This window comes from Mustela lutreola, chromosome 2 (genome assembly GCF_030435805.1).
Source record: "Mustela lutreola isolate mMusLut2 chromosome 2, mMusLut2.pri, whole genome shotgun sequence".
NCBI lineage: Eukaryota > Metazoa > Chordata > Mammalia > Carnivora > Mustelidae > Mustela > Mustela lutreola.
Window position 1 is genome coordinate 25,814,442 of NC_081291.1, and position 19,297 is coordinate 25,833,738.

The 19,297-nt window shown below is 47.8% G+C and overlaps 1 protein-coding gene across 2 annotated transcripts in view; it reads right to left on the bottom strand.

Moving 5' to 3' along the window:
• The window catches only part of ARHGEF3 (Rho guanine nucleotide exchange factor 3), a 314,187-nt gene that overhangs the window by 252,899 nt on the left and 41,991 nt on the right, over positions 1-19,297 (bottom strand). The window contains exon 1 of one of the 2 annotated variants that reach the window (XM_059161244.1): positions 7,310-7,434. The exons of the other annotated variant lie outside the window; for it this stretch is intronic. The gene's annotated coding sequence lies outside the window, so the exon portion shown is untranslated. Of the gene's footprint in view, positions 1-7,309; positions 7,435-19,297 lie in introns of those variants that run through there. 2 annotated transcript variants of the gene reach the window in all.

Consider the following 19,297-nt stretch of genomic DNA (forward strand, 5'->3'; position numbering starts at 1 on the left):
TCCCCAGTGGGACACGTGATCACAGGAACTCAGAGGAGCTGTTTGCAGGGGCTTTCCCCCCATCCATAGACACCTGCTTGACAGAGAAAGCCAGCCTGGGAATAAAATGAGAGGCCCCAGCAAGAGAATGGGGAGCAAGGGATAAATGATCGCAGTATCCCCTCTGCACCCCATGACCCTGACTCACCATTCCTCTTGCACTTGTAAGGAAACCCAAAGGATTTTTTATACATTCACCTGTCCAGGGGCTCCATGTCCCAACCTAGAATTTCTAGAGGATGTTTATAACTTGTCAACTTTCACCTTTCAAAGAAGTCATGCTCCTGGGGCGCTTGGGCGTCTCAGGCAGTTAGGAGTCTGCCTTCGGCTCAGGTAATGATCCCAAGGTCCCAGGGTAGAGTCCCATATTGGGCTCCTTGCTTGGTGGGGAGCCTACTTCTCCCTCTGCCTGCTGCTTCCCCTGCTTGTGCTCTTACTCTCGCTCTCTCTCTGACAAATAGATAAATAAAATCTTAATAAAAAACAAACCTGTAAACCACTATAAGCAACGTGGCTTGCAGGGTCTTCTGGCCTCTATTTCCCCATCTGCAAAACGAGGAGGGCGAGACCTCATTGCCTTTGATGTCCTGAGGTACGGGATGGTGCACAGGGTGGTTTTTAGGGCTCTGGAGTTATTTATGCAAACACCAAATCAGTAATCTCACGTACTGCCGCTCGCTTTTCAGTGCCAAATTTTTACAGTCGGCCAATGCTTCCTGCACACAGACAATTGGAAAACAAACTCCCCTTTATTCAACCCATAGAACCACACAAAAGAAAAGGAGTCAAACCCTCTCTGAACAACAACAACAACAAAGAAGCCCAAACCAGTGCACTCAAACAGAAGGAGGCCCTCCACTCAGTCACTTGGTAAGGCTGTTACTTGGTAACGGTATACTCAATATTTACAAATATGTACAAACATTAGTACCCTTTAAATGTGACCAGGAAGGTGGTTTAGCTCCTTTTCTTCTGGTCATTCTGGCTTTTCTTCCTTTCCCTCTCTGCAGCCAAGAGCAACACTGGATGGACGCTGGTTCACTTCCCCGCTTTCCTGGCTATGGGGCTCCCCGGGGGCAAATACCGTGTGCAGGGCTCTCTGCGGCCGTGAGCTCTTCCATGGCCTTGGCAATCTATTGGGGGAGCCACAGCCAAGCCCCTGGGCCAAACCCTGTGGCCCAGGGACCTTCCCAGCCTTCCTCAAGCCCTCTTTCCCAAATACCAGCGGAGCACCAGGCAGCAGGTCCTGTGGGTTTTCCTTGGTTTGTCTTTTAACTCACACATTTTTGAGGAATGGCCGATTCAGTCACGACTTGCCTTCATGCTTTCCTCCTCCTTGTGGGATTAATCATTTTGGGATCCACAGGAAGTTATATCCATGTGGTATGCCCACGAGCGTATAGAGTCCTATCCTTACCAGACGCCATGAAACAGACCCACAGACACAGTCATGCATGTGGGTCTGGGACCTCATGATGCCTAATGTACATCCATACGGGGAGATTCTCATGAGAGAGAAAGAGCATGAGCAGGGGGAAGGGGGAGAGGGAGAAGCAGGCTCCCCACTGAGAAAGGAGCCAGATGCCAGACTCGATCCCAGGACCCTGGGATCCTGAACTGAACTGAAGCCAGATGCTTACCTGACTGAGCCACTCAGGAGCCCTAACCAAACGTCCTTTAATCAAAGACATTTAACTTATCACAAGCGATCCTTGCCTACTCATCAAATCAATTACTTTGAGAAATACGACTCCATTACACACTAATTCCAAAAATAACCTCCGTGTAATAGGAAGAAATATTTTCCGGTTGTACTGCTCTTCCTCCACTTAATTAAAAATTATGAGTCTTAATGAAGGAAACACAACACCCACAAAAACAACAACGGAGAGATCACTATGTGTGGTGTGTTTAGTCCCTAGTAAGCAAGTCCTGCTCTCCTCCCTAAATGTGAACCCTGACTCCACCATACACCAGCCGTGTGGTCTTGGGCAAACGACTTGACCCCTCTGAGTCTCTGCTTTCTTGGCCATAGAAGGAGGCCGGTAAGTGGCGTCTGTATCAGGAGCTGACTGTGAAGCGTCAAGGAAAAGTTCCTGCCAAATGCTCAGTGCAGGGCATGGCCTATGGTGAGGCCTTTAAAAAATTAGCTCTTGTGATTGGGAATGTTATTATTACCCATCTACAAAGAGCTCCCCATATGACTTTAGCAGATATAATCTTGGTATATCAGATATAACCTTTTTTTAAAGATTTCATTTTTTTTATTTGACAGATTGAGAGAGACAGAGCACAAGCAGGCAGACTGGCAGGCAGAGGGAGAAACAGACTCCACTGAACAGAGGGTGTGACACTGGGCTCGATCCTAGGACCCTGAGATCATGACCCTAGCCAAAGGTAGACATTTAATCCACTGAGTCACCCACACTCATGCAAAGGCCAGTTTGGGGCAGATTTACAGTAAAGCCCAAGGTGGAGCCCTCTTTTTCTTAAAAGGGAGTCTCCCCCAATTATATATGCAGCAGGCCCCACAAAACCCAGATCCTTCCCTGGTCACAGGTAACAACGGATGCTCATGGAACATCCCTGCCTGGTAACATTCCTCCCCACTTCTGGTGATGCTGATCACTCCTGACTCATATTTTTTCCTTACTGGGTAACTAGAAGCCAGTTTTCTGTATGTAAACTTTATCTAAGTGGAATTATACTGTATTATACCTAACCTTCTACAATTGTTTATTTTACATGTTTGACATTTACCCATGTTGATACATGCAGGTCATAACTGCTTTAGAGCACTCAATGGTATGGATATGATGGCAATTTATTTGTGAATTTCCCACTAATGGATATGTAGGCTGTTCAAAGTTCTCTGCCATTATGATGTTGTGATAAACACACAACCATTCTTATTAGGATCTGGGGGAACCTACCCCAGCCAGAGTTTCCCTGGGGAATCATGACAGAGGCTGATGCATCTGTTTGCCCTTACCGACAGAACCCAACATGCTGCAGTTAAACAATCTCACCTTCCCAAACCCCCTGCAGCTATGGAAGGACACATACCCCGGTTCTGGTCAAAGATGTAGGATTCCCGAAGGCCTTGGCTTCCCTGCCTTAGTGCTGGACCTCCCTTCTAGTTCCTCCCCAGCTGGAACATGGGCATGAGGGCAGGAGACGAGCAGCCATGGTGGGAACATAAGGACAAAAGCCCCACGAAGCGGACAGCAATGTGAGAAAAGACTTAAATGGTAGCCAATCGGATTATTTAGGTACTAGATTAACCTCTTCCTACACTCAGTACTACTTATGTATCATTCTACAAAGGAATAGAAAATATTTCCACACACAAGATGCATTAGTCTTATAGTCTTATATCCTAAACGCTGAGTGAGAGTCTTAAATTAAATATATATACATATATATATATTTACAAATATATATATACTTACTCTAATGATAAGACTTTTCAGTTGTAAGTGTCAATAGTCAGAACAACCAAAATGGAAAGTGGAACACGCATCCAAACACTTTCTGAGTACTTATGAAGAATAAGAGAGTAACAACGATAACAGCAAATACTCAAAATGCATTCACTTTGGTGCCAGGTGGTTCTCTAAGCCCTTCACATCTATTACTTCAATTAAGCCTCAGAAGGGGCAGTACTATTACCAGATGGGGAGCTGCATGGGCTGTTCAGTAACTTGCCAGCATCACAAAGCTGGGGGCGGGGGGCAGAGCTGGGACGTGCGAGTCTAGCACTACAGGGAATGTGTGAGTGTGGCAGGCTAAAGACCAGCGCCCGAAAGACACCCATATTCCAATTCCTAGGACCAGGGAATGTATCACCTTGCACAGCACAAGGAACCTCGCTGATGTGATGAAATTAAAGATCTTGAGGTGGGGAGAGTATCCCGGATTCCCCAGGCAGGCCTGACATCCTCCTGCTCATCAGGCTCCCCTAAGAGGGACACGAGAGGGTCAGAGCAGTAGTAGGAGACACGTAGGAAGCAGAGGGCAGAGACCCAGGAAAGGGGCTATAATTCAACAAATGCAGTGAACCTCTAAAAACCGAAAAGGGAGGTGCCTGGGTGGCTCAGTGGGTTAAAGCCTCTGCCTTCGGCTCAGGTCATGATTCCAGGGTCCTGGGATCGAGCCCTGCATTGGTCTCTCTGCTCGTCGGGGAGCCTGCTTCCTCCTCTCTCTCCTGCCTACTTGCGATCTCTGTCTCTCAAATAAATAAATAAATAAATCTTTAAAAACTAATAAAAATAAATATAAATAAATAAATAGAAACCAGAAAAGGCAAAGAAACAGATTCTGCCCCAAAGCCTCCAGAAGGATCCAGGCCTACCGACAACTTGAAGGGAGCCCCGTAAGACAGATTTTAGACTATGAACTTCCAAAACTGTAAAACAACAATCGTGCGTTGTCTGAAACCACTATCTGCAGTCATGTGTTCCAGTAGCCACAGGAAACAAACACGGTTGGTAACTCTGACACACGCACGTGCACGCTCACACACACCCCCACAGGCCGTGCCCTCCAGAAGTTCATTTGCCCAGAGAGGGAGACACACAAGCCACTCCCTGCTCTTAAAGACTAGATGGAATAAGGGTCACAGACCCCCGGGCACAAAGGGCTGCGGAAACTGGGGGAGAGTGCCTGGTCCACGCATGTGGGCCCCTGACCAACCCAGAAGAATGTCCTCGGCACCTACGACTGGTTACAACACCCAGGGAGATCACGACAGTCTGGAGCCGCTTACTAACGGACTTGTCAGGGGACTCGTTTTCTCATGGATCCACCCTGATAATGTTTCCGCATCTGTAAGAGACAAAAACTTGGCAAGGGAAAGGCAACGCCCTCCGAGCTTCCTTCCTGGAACCCTCCAGTGGCTTGTCCAGATTTACCAGCCGGGTCTTCCTTCCATTCCCTTGGGTTGGGCTCCTGGTGCTGTCGGTCTATGCCTGACATTTCCTCTTTCTCTGGCCAAGGACAGACACATAAACAAACTACTCTAAAGTAAGAGCCAGCATCATCTCCCACCCACAGGTCCCCTTTCAAGTTACTGCCTCCTCCATGCACCAGCACTCCCCAACCTCTCACCCCGGCCAGCCCGGAAACCTGAGCCTTCCCCATGCACTCAGAGAATAGTGCAGTCCATGCGGTCCCTGAGATAAATGGGGGTACAAGGGATGAATTGGTCACCCTCTTTATAGGATGCCCACTTCAAATCTTCAAAGGAGGGGTGCAGTGTGGCTTAGCCGGTTGAGCATCCAACTCTTGGTTTCAGCTCAGGTTGAACCCTGCATCCAGCACCCCTCTTGATACGGAGTCTGCCAGAGAAATTATCTCTCCTTCTCTTCCCCCTGCCCCTCCCCCATTCAAGCGTGTGTGCTCGCACGCACGCTCTCTCTCTAATAAATTACATGAAGTCTTTAAAAAATCAACAAAGGAGCCCAGTCTAAAATGTAGACCATAAAAGTCAAAATTTTAAGCTACACTGTTGGTCAAAAGAGACTCTGCTTCTGTTGAGAGTGCCTTCAGGATATGGGAGACGGGAAAATGCAGGAATAACTAAAGAGAAAAGACTGTGAGTACCTGTTAGCTCTTCGTCTGGATTATTGTAGCAATCCCATCACCCCCATTTGATAGATGAGGAAATTGAGGCATGACCACAGACAGGAAGCAGCAGAGCAGAATGACAGTCCAGGGAAGCAAACACGACCATAAGTCGTCAAAGTGTCTGCTGTAACCCACCTGCCACCTGAGTGCCTCCTGTCACCACCTTCACCCAGTCAAACAGGATGACAAGGACTAAAGGAGCATTCCCAATGGGAACTGTGTTTATGGCACAACAGAAAAGCCTCAGCATGAATCAGAGTCACAGGGAAGTTCCCTAATCAATACAGCATTCCAGTAGCTGGACAGTCTTGCCTCTCCTGTCCCATCAGCTCTGCCTAAGACCTTAACTGTCCACAGCTGGCAGCTAAGCGTAAAGTTTGGAGAAGCAACTTGAGTCCTTAAAGGGAAGTGGGCATCGCCTCCACAAGGCTCTGCTCCCTACTATGCAAAAGGCAGAGAATAATGTTAGTAGTGTGCCCAGCAGAGGGCCTGCTCGTTATACCGTAACTTGGCACATAAAGGGAAGGCTGTGGGATAAAAATAACCCCAAGGGCTTACTTGCCAAACATTTCCTAGTGCACAAAATGCTTTACACATAATATCTTGTTTGGGGCAAGTTCCTGGTTAGGACATCAGCAGCACACAACAGGAGAGACAAATGTACAACATATACACCCCCCCAAAAAAAAATGAGCCACTAGCTTACCTGTAACACCGTAGGTCGATAAAGGTCACACACCCCACTCACTATCGGTAAAGTCATCCCTAGCACCTGGTACCCAGCTGGCGCTTAATAAATGTTGAATGAATTCTGAATCAATAGGAACCACTCTTACTAGGATCTGCTACTCTCTGCTGCCTTGAGCCACACAAAGCAAGTATATATATAGAAATCACCCCAGGCGCACATCCAAGTAACGTGAGCGCAAATCACTGAGAGGCCGGGCTATGTCCACACCTGCCGGCGAGCTCCCAGCTGTCGGTGTCAAGGACCAGTGTGAAGTCCACGTGGAACAGCCACACGGACGAGACAGACTTCTCTTGTTTTTAAACAAACCATCAAAGAGGCTCACGGCTTCCCACAAAGAAACCCCACAACTTTGGCCAGGAGACGAGGAACTCATTAGGCAGGGCTGCCTCCTACCACGTCCATTGTCAGCAGGCACCGTCCGGGCCCTCCGAGAACAGCTCCCAGGAGCCCACATGCTAACAGGCGGCTTCCGGGATGATCAGATTTCTATCAGCAACGACACATGGCATTTCTTGCTGGCTCCCCTTCAGGACCCCACTCCACCCCAGGAGGCAGCTCACAGCTTCTCCTACTTCCTCAACAATCACGCCTTTAAGAAAATGGCAATGTGTCGGGGGCACATACAACATGACCAACACCATCACAAATTCAGGGTGCTGCCCGCCCAGCACGGCCCCCTAGGCACGGTCACAATTCCTCGTGCTCCCCTGCTGTCAAGGATGTGCCCACAAATCCGTCTCTGTCCCAGCCAATGAAACCACATCTTCCCCAGCCCACGAATACCACGAGAACCTCCCTTCCAACACTCAGAGAACAACCCTCCCCAGCTGAGTGTTCCCTCAGCTTCATGGCACCCCCTGCTTAGGATGGCTGAAGTACAAAACCACTGACCCCCATCCTGGCGATTCCCTTTACAGAAAGTCGGAAGTCAGGATAGTGGTCCGCTCCTCCCCCAGCTGCCACGGAGAGGGCCACAGGAAACAATTCTGGGCACTGCTCATGCTGTGCTTCCTGATCTGAACGCAAAGGTGTGTTCTGTGGGGGGAAAAGCCAGAGAGCTATGTGGTTACGTGCAGCCTCTTCTGCTTGGGTATTATTCGTCTGCAAAAAGTTAATAAATAAACTGTGGATTCACGTGAATTCTGTTTGTTCTGGAACTTTAGAGATTGGAGGTGGGGGTTCAATCACACCATACTTCAGCCACATAAATCACAGACTTTCCTTCTCAACAGCCTGAAAAACCAGTTGTACCCGCCGCTGAGAACCATAGATCGCACCGATTTCAGAAACCCTTCCAACAGCCCTGAAGGAAAGGCGGCCACAAAAGAGCGGCGGTGGCACATGCCTCCTGCTGAGCCTGAGTTAGAACCAATTTTGTTTGTTCCAAGATCAGGCTTGGGAGATGACCCTGTGGTTCTTCCAGAGGAAAACAGGCAGCCAGCCTGCAGCCAGGCCTGCAGAAACTCCGATTTTTAAAGCAGCCTGGAGGATCCTAGGGGATAGATGCCTTGACTGTAGCACACATTGTTTTTGAAAGGAGAGGCCAGGCCTGCAGCACCCACCCCACCCCTCCACATTTACCTCCTTGCTAAGCCTTTTCCTAGCTGGCCAGGGACGGGTGTGTTCCAGGAACGTAGCTGCTCATGAGTCACCCTCCCGGGGCCTGACAGCTGCTCCTGGATCCTGATCAATTTCCTCCAAAAGACTGGCTTTCGTGTTTGGGGTTCAGGCTGCACTAACTTGCAAAAATAGAACTCTTCTTTTTACGAGCAGACTGAGCAGCACATGAGTGAGTACATAAGTCTCCGACCATGCATAACCCTCTCCCCCATCCCTCACCCCCACCCCCGTGCATCACCACCCCCTCTCCCCCATGCCCCCCCTACCCCGTGCATCACCACCCCCAACCCCTGAAGAACAGGAGCCCCTTGGTCAGTCATTTGGCCATACCAACCATCTAACAGATGCAAATTTCTCATCACCTTATCCCAGCAGGGCTGCTCTGCTGAGCAGCTGGGGTTTGATGCCACAGTCCAGAGGCAGCACCGGTCTTTTCTAGCCAAAGGACAAGGCTGACTTTGGCCTGACATCATGGTGATTATTGTAGCCTGCTTTGTGTTAAGATCTCCAAAATATTTTAAACGGTATAGATTCTCAGGCAGAAAATTCTGCTGAACCACGCTGGATGTACTTGCCTAGAACAGCTCGAACTTCGGCAAAATTAAACCCATGCACTGTTCAAGATGATGAGTCTGAGGAGGCGGCTCTGCCAAGAACAGCCTCTTCTGGGTATGTGCAGACGTCTTGGAGTCAACCGAGAATGGAGACCATGTTCAGGCTCCCTGGGGCCCCTTCCTCCTGCTGCCACTCTGTGAGCTACACAGCAGAGCTCGGATGACCCCTGCCACCTGTAGTAAAACTCCATCCAAAAGCCCTCGTGGAGGCCAAACACACTATCCCGGTAATGCTGGGAGGTGGGGGAGGGGAAGGCCTGGGATTGGAGCCCCAGAGACCTGAATTCAAATCCAGCTCTGGGATCATGAATAAGTCATGTCTCTCCTGACCTCAGTTTCCTCATCTGCAAATTCCACAGGCACAAGCAGAGCATGTCTTAAGTCCCTTGCAAGCTGGTGGCTTTTCAATTCCAGCCCAGAGATATAATTTAAAGGTTTTTTGTGGGGTTGTTTGTTTTTTTTTTTTTTTTTTTTTGGCCGATTGGTTGCAAACCTTTCAAACTCAGAAGTGCTTTCAGGAGAAATCTGAAGATTTTACATTAAGATCCTGACTTCTGGAGTCTCTCGGGAAATCAGCAGATCTGGTCACAGTGGGCTTGCATTCCCAAAAGGAGGCAGGAACTGGAAGGAGGAAACAGTCCCCAGGACAGGGAACACACCGCCCATGCCGCCCTGGGGATCCTGTGAACACTTCAGTTTGGGACTCCTGACCCTAAGTCTGGCTTATTTTCTTTCCTTTTAACATATTGCTTAACTTTCTCACTTTTCATTTCGGCTGGAAGACTCATGAATAAATCCTGAAGTCAAAATATTCCACAGATAATCTGTTCCGTGGAAATCCACAACACCAGGGGTCTGCGCCCCAGCTCACCAGCAAGTCTCCTAATTGAGCGTCCAGGGACCCAGAGCTGTTTTAAAAGTCCTCCCCCCACTCTTTGACCTTTGTGGGCTGTCTCATCCAACTCCCTACTCCTCATCCAGGTCCCTCAGCCCCCAAGCCAGGGACATGTGTTTGGGAGCTGGGACCAGGAGGTCAGAGGGAGGCGGGTTTCTGAGGAGGTCAGAACCACATCTGCCTTCTGTCATCCTTCTGGACAGGCCAGCATGTGCAGGGCTGCCTGTGGGCCTGCCAAGTCTCTGGAGCAGTTCAAACAACAAGCGAGCCACGTTGCAGCAAGAAGCCAGGAGGAGTGTGTGTGGAGAAGAGGCTCGGGCAACTCAGCTGCGTCTGCAGGACGAAGACAGGCAGGTATCGGGGGAGGAATTCGGGGCCCATCTCTTCACAGGAAACACCTCAGCCAAGAGGAGCAGGAACGGGAGCTCTGTTCCCAAACCAGTCACGTCTCACTGGTAATAATAACAGCGTAATGACAGGGACAAGGACAACAGCAGCAGCATGACCACTAACACGTGAGCCCTTCCTCTGTGCCAGGTGCTGGTGGTATTATCACACTGCTTTAGAGGAGAGGAAACCGAGGCCTGAGGAGGCCACAGGCTTGAATAAGAGCACCAGGCAGCAAGTGGCAGCTCATGAACCAGATCCCAGGCAGCTGCCTCCTGAGCCCAGCCTCTCCTACACGGCTCCCTGCTGCTTGTCCAGTAGGCGAGCCTTGTCGCGCAGGGCCTTGCTCCTTGGGATTTAGGGACACCTGCCCTTTCTGTACTGTGTCACATTAAGAATCACAGGGGAGGGGTGCCTGGGTGTCTCAGTAGGCAGAAGCCTCTGCCTTCAGCTCAGGTCATGATCTCAGGGTCCTGGGATCGAGCCCCACATCGGGCTCTCTGCTCAGCGGGGAACCTGCTTCCTCTTCTCTCTCTCTCTGCCTGCCTCTCTGCCTACTTGTGATCTCTATCTGTCAAATAAATAAAACCTTTAAAAAAAAAAAAAAAAAAGAATAATGTCCAAAATAGGGACGCCTGGGTGGCTCAGTGGGTTGGGCTGCTGCTTTCGGCTCGGGTCATGGTCTCAGGGTGCTGGGATCGAGTCCCACGTCGAGCTCTCTGCTCGGCGGGGAGCCTGCTTCCTCCTCTCTCTCTCTGCCTGCCTTTCTGCCTACTTGTGATCTCTCTCTGTCAAATAAATAAATAAAATCTTTAAAAAAAAAAAAAAAAAGAAGAATGTCCAAAATCTACTGAACACTTAACCTGTGTCTGGCCAAGAATTAGGCCCTCTTCGTGGGTGATCTTATTTAACCCTCACAACCACTGTGGGAAGTGGGTAAGATGAGTATCTCCATTTTACAGGAAATAAAAGTAATTTGTCCAAGGCCTCCCAGCTCAGATATAACTGGCCTTCACACCCAGAGCTCAGACGCCACAGTCCACAACCTTATGCAAAACAGCACCATCCTCCAAAACTGTACCACTTCCATCACCAACTGGACCGCCATATTCTAGAAGAAAACCAGAAACCAAACTGATGACCATAATTTCAATTAAAATAATTAGTGTGTATGCACATGCATACCAATGCTAGAAGGAAATTTCCTGCAATAATCACTGATTAACAGCATTTACTGATGAGTGGTAGAATTCTACGTGATTATTTTATTGCTTCTTTATATTTTTCTAAACTTCTCAAAGTTTTTACAATGAACACAAATAGTTAATAATAAAACATCTTTTTAAATTAAATTTATAAAATTTGCTTTTTTTTAAAGATTTTATTGATTTATTTGTCAGAGAGAGAGAGGAGCGAGAGTGAGCACAAGCAGACAGAGTGGTAGGCAGAGGCAGAGGGAGAAGCAGACTCCCTGCTGAGCAAGGAGCCCGATGTGGGACTCGATCCCAGGACGCTGGGATCATGACCTGAGCCGAAGGCAGCCGCTTAACCAGCTGAGCCACCCAGGCGTCCCTAAAATTTGCTTTTTTAACTTATTACTTTTTAGCAAAAAATCCACCAAACAGCCTTAAATTATTGTCTACACCAGAAGTTGACAAACTATGGTCTGCCTGTTTATGTAAATAAAGTTTTATTGAAACACAGCCACACCCATTCATTCACATAAATGACTGTGCCTGCTTTTTGCTACACTAGTAGAGCTGAACAGCAGTGAGTAGACACATGGGAATACTACATCCTCTTCCTAATCTGGCCTAAAATGGACCTCTTATTTTCCCACTTCAATTTCTCCTCACAATGTGTCTCTGCTTGTTTTGTTATAGCCCAAACTGGACATAGCAGGAAGCTAATGAGGTTAAAGCCCCTCCTTAGAAAGGTATCCATATGGTCTTGCGTTTTTACAAAATTTGAAAAAGGCTATCTTTGAACTATTTTTCTTTTAGGAAGCCCTCCCCCAGATTATGTTTCAGGTTCCTCAAACTTGGATCCTCCCCTACCTAAAGCCCCAGGCACTTCATTGCCCTTATTCCATTTTTTTTCTAAAGATTTTATTTATTTGAGGCAGACAGAGAGAGAGCACAGAGGGGGAATGGGAGGGAGAAGCAGACCCTCCACTGAGCAGAGAGGCCGATGTGGGGCTCGAGCCCAAGACCCTGAGGTCATGACCTGAGCCAAAGGCAGAGGCTTAATTGAACCACCCAGATGCCCCACCCTTATTCTATTTTTAAGACCACAACCTGTTCAGTGGTGAGTAAGGGACCAATCCCCAAGCAGCTTTAGGCATGATGAGCTCTTTGGATTTCCAATTCCCTGATGGCCAGCTCCCACAGATCGAAGCAGCTACCCTTCAGTATACAGCTCCAGAGACCACAGGGAAGGGACCCCACCCACCCACCCAGGCTCGTCCTCAGGGCCCACCAGGAAGCCCAGAGCAAACCATCCAGACAGAGGAGCCCTGAGGGCACCGACAACCATGACAGGAAAGGAGTAAAACACCAGCTCACACATACCGTCTCTCAGCCATTCGTTACCTGCACTGAAACCCCACTAGTCAATGCAATTTATGTATTTCCTGATACAGAGCCGTCACATTTTCAAAAGATAAGAGGCAGGTGGATGTTACAAAACTGCCTTCTAAAAAGTCAAGTGGTCACAAGAACCAAAAAAGGATCAAATCACATAACATGTGCACAAATACTTTATTGTTTAGTTTAAAAAAACTTCTTCCAATTCAAACCATTCTGGTGGGGCACTTACATCAATCCAGAGCCCACACAGCCCAGTCGTCCAATCAGATGCCCATCCACGCCTTCACGGTCAGTGGATAGTGTCCTTCACTCTCTAGCTCCTGGTCTATTCTTATCTCGTCTCTCTCCAGTGTGGGGAGGGGGCTTTGTCGGGGTGCAGCTGGCGGTTTTGATAAGCAGGTGTCATGAGTATGAAAATGACCTTGCTCATCAGCTGGTGGGAACCTAGCAGACAAGGGAGTCACTGTATCCCTAACAGGTCCCAGCCCCCAAAACAAGGCACAGTGAGGCCCAGGGATTGGGGGTGGGAAGCTCTCTCTCTCTCCCTCTCTTTCTCACACACACACACACACACACACACTCCAGACTGGGGGGGGGGGGGGGGAGGAGTCACCAGGCAAAAGGAAACCTGCATACTTTCACCATTTCACCCAGGAGAGGAAAAGATTCCGCTGAACAGGAAAATTAAAATCTAACAGTGAGGATGTGTGGAGGTGTTTCCCAAACAGCAGAGATAGACAAAGATAAACAAAGGACACTGATCTCTCCGAAAATCAAAGGGGAAGTCTGCATTCTCTGCAGAGCTGGCAAATGCTATTAGGAGAGAGTCGGCGGATGTGGAAGGAGAGGGACGGACACTCACCCAGCTGATTCCAGCATCCAGTCAGCCAGGGCCGTGTCAATGGCTGTTACTGTACCAGCCACTGGAAAGGGGCCAACAGGCAGGACATGCTCTGGTGGCGGGGGGAGAGAATGTCCTTTAACCCAGTTTCCAATTAAATGTGGGTTAACTGGCACTGCTCCTTGCAGCTCAAGGGGCCGATTCAGAGCTGAAAGGAGCGTTTTTCAAAATTTAAAAAAGAGCTGAGGCCGCCAAGCCAGCACCTTTTATTTTCTCCGCTCCTTTCAGTTGCTCAGCCTGACCCATGGCTAGCTGAGTTGACTTGTTGGTCCTCAGAGAAAGGAGCCCTCCCCATCACCATCAGCTCCAGAGCCAGACACCCTCCCGACACATGTGGGGCTGAACTCCATTCTGCATTTTCCCAGGAATGGTCACGGCTGCCCAAGGATGAGTCACCAGTGAAAGCTACACATTGTCCCCGACAGACAAAAACCCGCAACCCAGGAGAGTGGTCCATTCACTCTTCTCCAAGTGCTGACCTCTTCCTGTAACTTCTAGAGGCTCCTCCTGCCCAGGCAGTCACTCTTCTCTTCGGTCAGTGACACAAACATGAGGAGAGAGCTTTCAGTGACATTCTAGCACAAAGAGAGTGCAGCTCAACTTCCAGCAAGGTGCTTACAGGCCAAAGAGAAGTATAGATCAAATTGTTGGCAGTAATACTAAGTCACATTTATTGCACATCGACGAAGGTACTGGGCTAAGGCAGTATGCTTTACCCATGATCTCATTCAGTCCTCAGAGCTACCCTATAAGGTAGGCCCTATTATTAGCCTCACTTTACATTCAAAGAAACTATAGCCCGAAGAGGTTAAGTCATTTACCCAAGGTTACACCATGCAACAGTCAGGATTTGAATCAAGGCAGTCCATCTCCAGAGTCTGGTTCTTGAGTATCACATTATCATTATTACTAAATCAATTGAGAACAGCAAAATTAAAGGCATGTTAGAGTGTTCATACTTGGGGGGAGGTTATGATCTTGTCAGCCTACTTTTACATCACTTCTCACCTTACCTCCCACCAAGAGATGCTATAAACTGGCTTTTCAAATATAAAAATCACATGTGCCAGACAATGTGCTGAGCACATGACACCTGTTAAGATCATCCTATGAGATTGGTATTAATATGATCCCATCTACAGATAAAAACACTGAGGTTCAGTGTCTTGCCCAAGATCATAAAACAGAGCAGGGATTTGAACCCAAGAATGTCAGTTACCAGCCCTTACATTCTTTCTATCATATACAGCAGATATGAGTTTCATGATTTTCTGGTTGGGGGAGGCAGGATCAAGGGTATCATAAAATGAGAGTCAGACCAAATTGGGAGGCTGGCCTATAGCCACAGATCATCTGTTTGGCCTTGAACCTGCATCACCCCATGACCTTTGGCAGACCCTACCTCTCTTGCAGCCTCAGTTTCCTCATCTGTGAAGGAGGAGAAAGGGAGCAAGGGGGCCTTCCAGTACTACGACTGGACAGTGCACTTGCAGCCCCCTAGAGCACAGACAGTTCAGCGTTTATCCTCTGTAGATGGTAACTTCCCTCCTCTCTCCTCGCATAAGTCTTTAGGAACAGGTTCCTATCTGTCCCTGGACTCAGGTTGGTACACCCAGTAGAAAGTTGTTAGGGACTGCCTGAGGCCAGGCTCTACTGGGGCAAAGCAGGGAGGCTGGGAAGAAGCTAGTAGAGGGTTTGAACAAGTACTTCACCTTGATCTGAAGACTAAATACATATGTAGAAAATCACTGAATTTGCCCTGAATTCGACACACATCATATATAAAATAAAGCTTTAAACACAAAAAAGTATGTGAAGACATGACATATCGGACAAGGCAAGATTTTGCCAAACTAAAACTTGGTTACTATACAAGCTCCACATAAAATATTTAACACCCCGTCAAAGACACCCCTTTAAAAGTGTCTACCTTCTAAGTTTATTTTGGAAAGGGGATAATAGAGAATCACCAAGATGAAGGATTACATTGGGTGAGTGCGTCAGCAGTAAGGGTGACCCAGGGCCACCCTTCATTTAACAACCAAATCTCAAAGTGCCTAGCTAACACCTTAACTCCCTACTCCTGTTTCTATGTGTAGTTCAGTGGAACAAGTAAGGCCTAGAATTTCAGAGAGAGACTTAGAATCTGGCCCTGACACTGACCTGCTGGGCCCTAGGATTAGATCACAGCCCCTTGCAGTCTCCCCTCTGACCTATGAAAAAGGACAGCAAAGACCTCAAAAGAAGGGGGATCACTGGTCCCAATGACATGGACATCAGGTATTTCTGCCACTGTGCTTCTGATTGCCCGTCTGTGGGTAACGGGACTTGGCCTTCCTACCCATTCCCCTCTCAGTCCAAGGATTCAGATAAGGCTGATCTTATCCCCGACCCTCAAGGTCCAGAAGACAGCATGTGTCCCAAGCAGAACGAATATGAATCTACTTGGGAAGTCTTGTTGGAACAAGTGGGAATGATAAACTCTCAGCCTACAGCTGTGGGAGAATGTCAGAGTGTTAGAAGCTCCAGAGCTAGAGCTTCTGGGAGGTATCATATAAAGGAAGTCTTCCTGGGAATGAGGCCAATACAGAAGAAAGTGGAGCCAAGAGAAGGAAAGAGTGAGAGCAAAACCTAATAATGCTGAGCCCCTGGATCCAGCTATGCCTGAAGCTACCTACTCTTGGGCTGTCCATTTATATGAACCATATATGCCCTTAATCCACATTGAATCCAGGCTAAACTGTGTTTCTGTCACTTGGAACAACAACAACAAATCCTGACTAATGGAACCATTGCATAGAATTGTAAGAACTCCGAGCTACAAGGGGCACTGGAGGCCATCCAACCAGAGTGCTTTGCACATATCAGCATTCAGTAGAAATATGCTGGCCTAACAAATTAATGGTTTGTTCATCACTCCAGTGCTGACTTCTCAAACTGAAGTTCAACTATCCTGTTGACATTATTCTAAACCACAGGATAAATCAACTGCATCTTCACGGAGCAGTAATTCAAATGACAGTAAGTAGCTTGAAAAGGTTTTTCCTTAAAAGAAATACAGAGCTCAACCAAATGCGGCTCACGACAGGAAGGCAAGGATGGGTCAATATTAGGGAAATCTATCTATATAATTTATGTCACTAACAGGATCAAGAGGAAAAACACATGTCTCCTTAGATGCCAATCTTGTTAAATTTCAACATTTATTCCTTTTTTTTTTTTAATCTCTTAACAAAATAGGAATAGAGAGCAACTTCCTTAAGAGATATATAGCTTAAACTAAGAGCAGGGATTCCTACTGGTGTCAGTGGAAGGTAAAAATGACCCAATGACTTGTTTAACATTACTCAGGAAGCATTTGCCAATCTTTTAGACCAATAAACAAACAAAGTATTACCAGCTGGGAAGGGAAAAAAAGCAAAATTCCATTAACTTGCAGATGATGTGATTATGTTATGTGCCGAGAAAAAATTCTCCCCACAAAAAAAATAAAATAAAATAAGCTCTAAAAAACTATTAGAACCAGTAGGACAATTGTACAATATCCATCAACATTAATAAAAGGAATTATTCATCAATAGCTTTCCTAGATACAAACAAAACAAAAATAAGAAAACATGAGTGATTTTTTCTAAAACACATTCCTTCTTGCACTGTTTTTTTCCGATCCCTGTTTAGTTCCTTGCCCTTACAAAACCTAAACTGAATTACAAAACCCTGCAGGGCAGGGACCCTGTGAGAGGTCATCTGGCTCCCGCCTATGCTGATCCCTGTAGATCCCCCAGCTCAGCACAGTGCCTGGCACACAGCGAGCCTCCGTCAGTTCCCATCCTTGAGGAAGAAGCTGGTTTCTGGTAGGACTGCACGTGGGTGGGACCAAAGCCACATTCAACTCTTGTGCCAGCCACAGTCCTGGGGAAAGTCTTCACCTGAGTTCCCATGCTTTCCTCCCACCTAGAGAGCAAACACCTCAAGACTCTCTCCATCTACACCCCAGCAGAACACCCCAGTGCTTTGTTAACTGCATCTTGATTATTCTGTGGGCTGGGTGAGCCCTTCAACCATTGCGGTACCACACCCCCACCCCCAGCCTCCCCAGCTCTCCAAACCTGATTCTCTACCTTTGGAGTTGAAAAGGTTGATTTACCTCCAGGGAAAGTGCCAGGCTCTTGCCTGGAAGGAATGTCTATCTGATTGCTCAGGAGGGAGATTGCCACACCTGCTCCCCACTAGCAAGGGTTCAGCATCAGGACCGAGGCTGCTTTTTACCCAAGACCCGTCTTTCCACAGACTGGGGTCTGTAAGAGTTCCACGAATTGGTACTGGAATTCCCAGTACCACCTCACGATGTTGTGCCCATTCGAATGCTCTCCAGTCTGAGTGGTTTTAAACATTTCCTAGTGGGCACTGTGTGCCAGACCTCACTAGACCTTTCCATAAGCCCTTCTTGTCCTATGTCTCCTATTCTCTAGCTACGTCTTATACTCACATCTCCTTCTACACTGTGAGCATGACCCACATCCCACTGTACCCTGGGTACAGACTGTACAGCCTGACAGTACGTGGAGCACGTGAACATTACTTGGGTAATTGTTGGCTGGTTTTTTTTTAAGAGATCAGCATACATTAGGGACGCTCACCAGAAAGGAGAGGGCATGCATTCTGACAGCTCTTTCTTGGGTCTGTGGTTGGTGGGAGAACGATTTAGGGACTGAGAGTGGACTCGGGCCAGGTGCCAGGTGCTGAGTAACTGAACTGGGCATTGCTTACTGAACCTTCCTGTCGACTTGGGGACCTAACTGCCACTGTTATCTGCCTTTCACGGATGGCAAACTGGGACTTGGAAAATGTCGACACTGAGCCAGGATCATCACCTCCTCCCATAACACCCTCCTGACAGTTCCCCTTGTCACTGGAGCCGCCCTATAAGAAGGAGGCCACCAGGAATTGGGACAGGCTGATGGGCTCCCACGAGCAGAAGGCCCACTCTCCGTGCCTCAGTGGACTGTCCTGGCTAAAATCTCAGTCCCACTCCTAGGGCAGACACAGCAGCGCCCCCCAACCCCACACCATTCTGTAGGGGGGCTCTGAGCTCCTGTCTGCAGAGAGAAGATAAGCGAGGGTCCCAATCATATGAGAAGCAGATGGGGTGGTGAAAAGGCTTTCTCCCCTCAGCCAGTCAAAGACAGGTTTAAGTCTGAGCCCTATAATTACCTGTGACATTAGGGCAGGTGCTTAAAACTCTGTTTCCTCATCTGCAAAAGAGACACAAACAGTGGGTCTTCTGCTCAGTCCCTGTGATGTCTGAAGACAACGTATATAAAAAGCCCTTGAGAAAGGAATCAGCAGATACTGTTACAACTTGGAGGAAGTTATAATGTTATAACTTATAATGTTATAAGGTACTGTTATAACTTGCCCTGTAGCTGATTAGCCAGACCCACCAGAGAACTGAAGGACCTTTTCAAGTGTCTTCATGGCTGTTCTCCCAAGACCTGTCCTAACCAATGACTTTGGTCAGTACAAGGACAGATATGGCCTTTGGGGGTGGGGGGAACGTAACAAAGCAGCACTTGAGGTTCAGAAGCCTGAGTCTGTGTCTTGGCTCTTTTATTCCTTCGCAAGAGGATGACGGTGTAACCCTTTGTTTCTCAGAACCTCAGTTCCTGTCCAATAACATCATCTCCCTTAAGAGTCTTCATGTGTCTCAAAAAAGATCATGTGTACTGATTAAATGACTTTAACAATAACCTAGTAAGCTGTCTATGGGGTTATGCCAATGAATGCAATAAGGAGCCTGTTCTGTTTTCACATTTATTCAACCCAGGTTTATTGACTACTTGATCCCAGGCACTGCCCTGAGGAATCAATGAG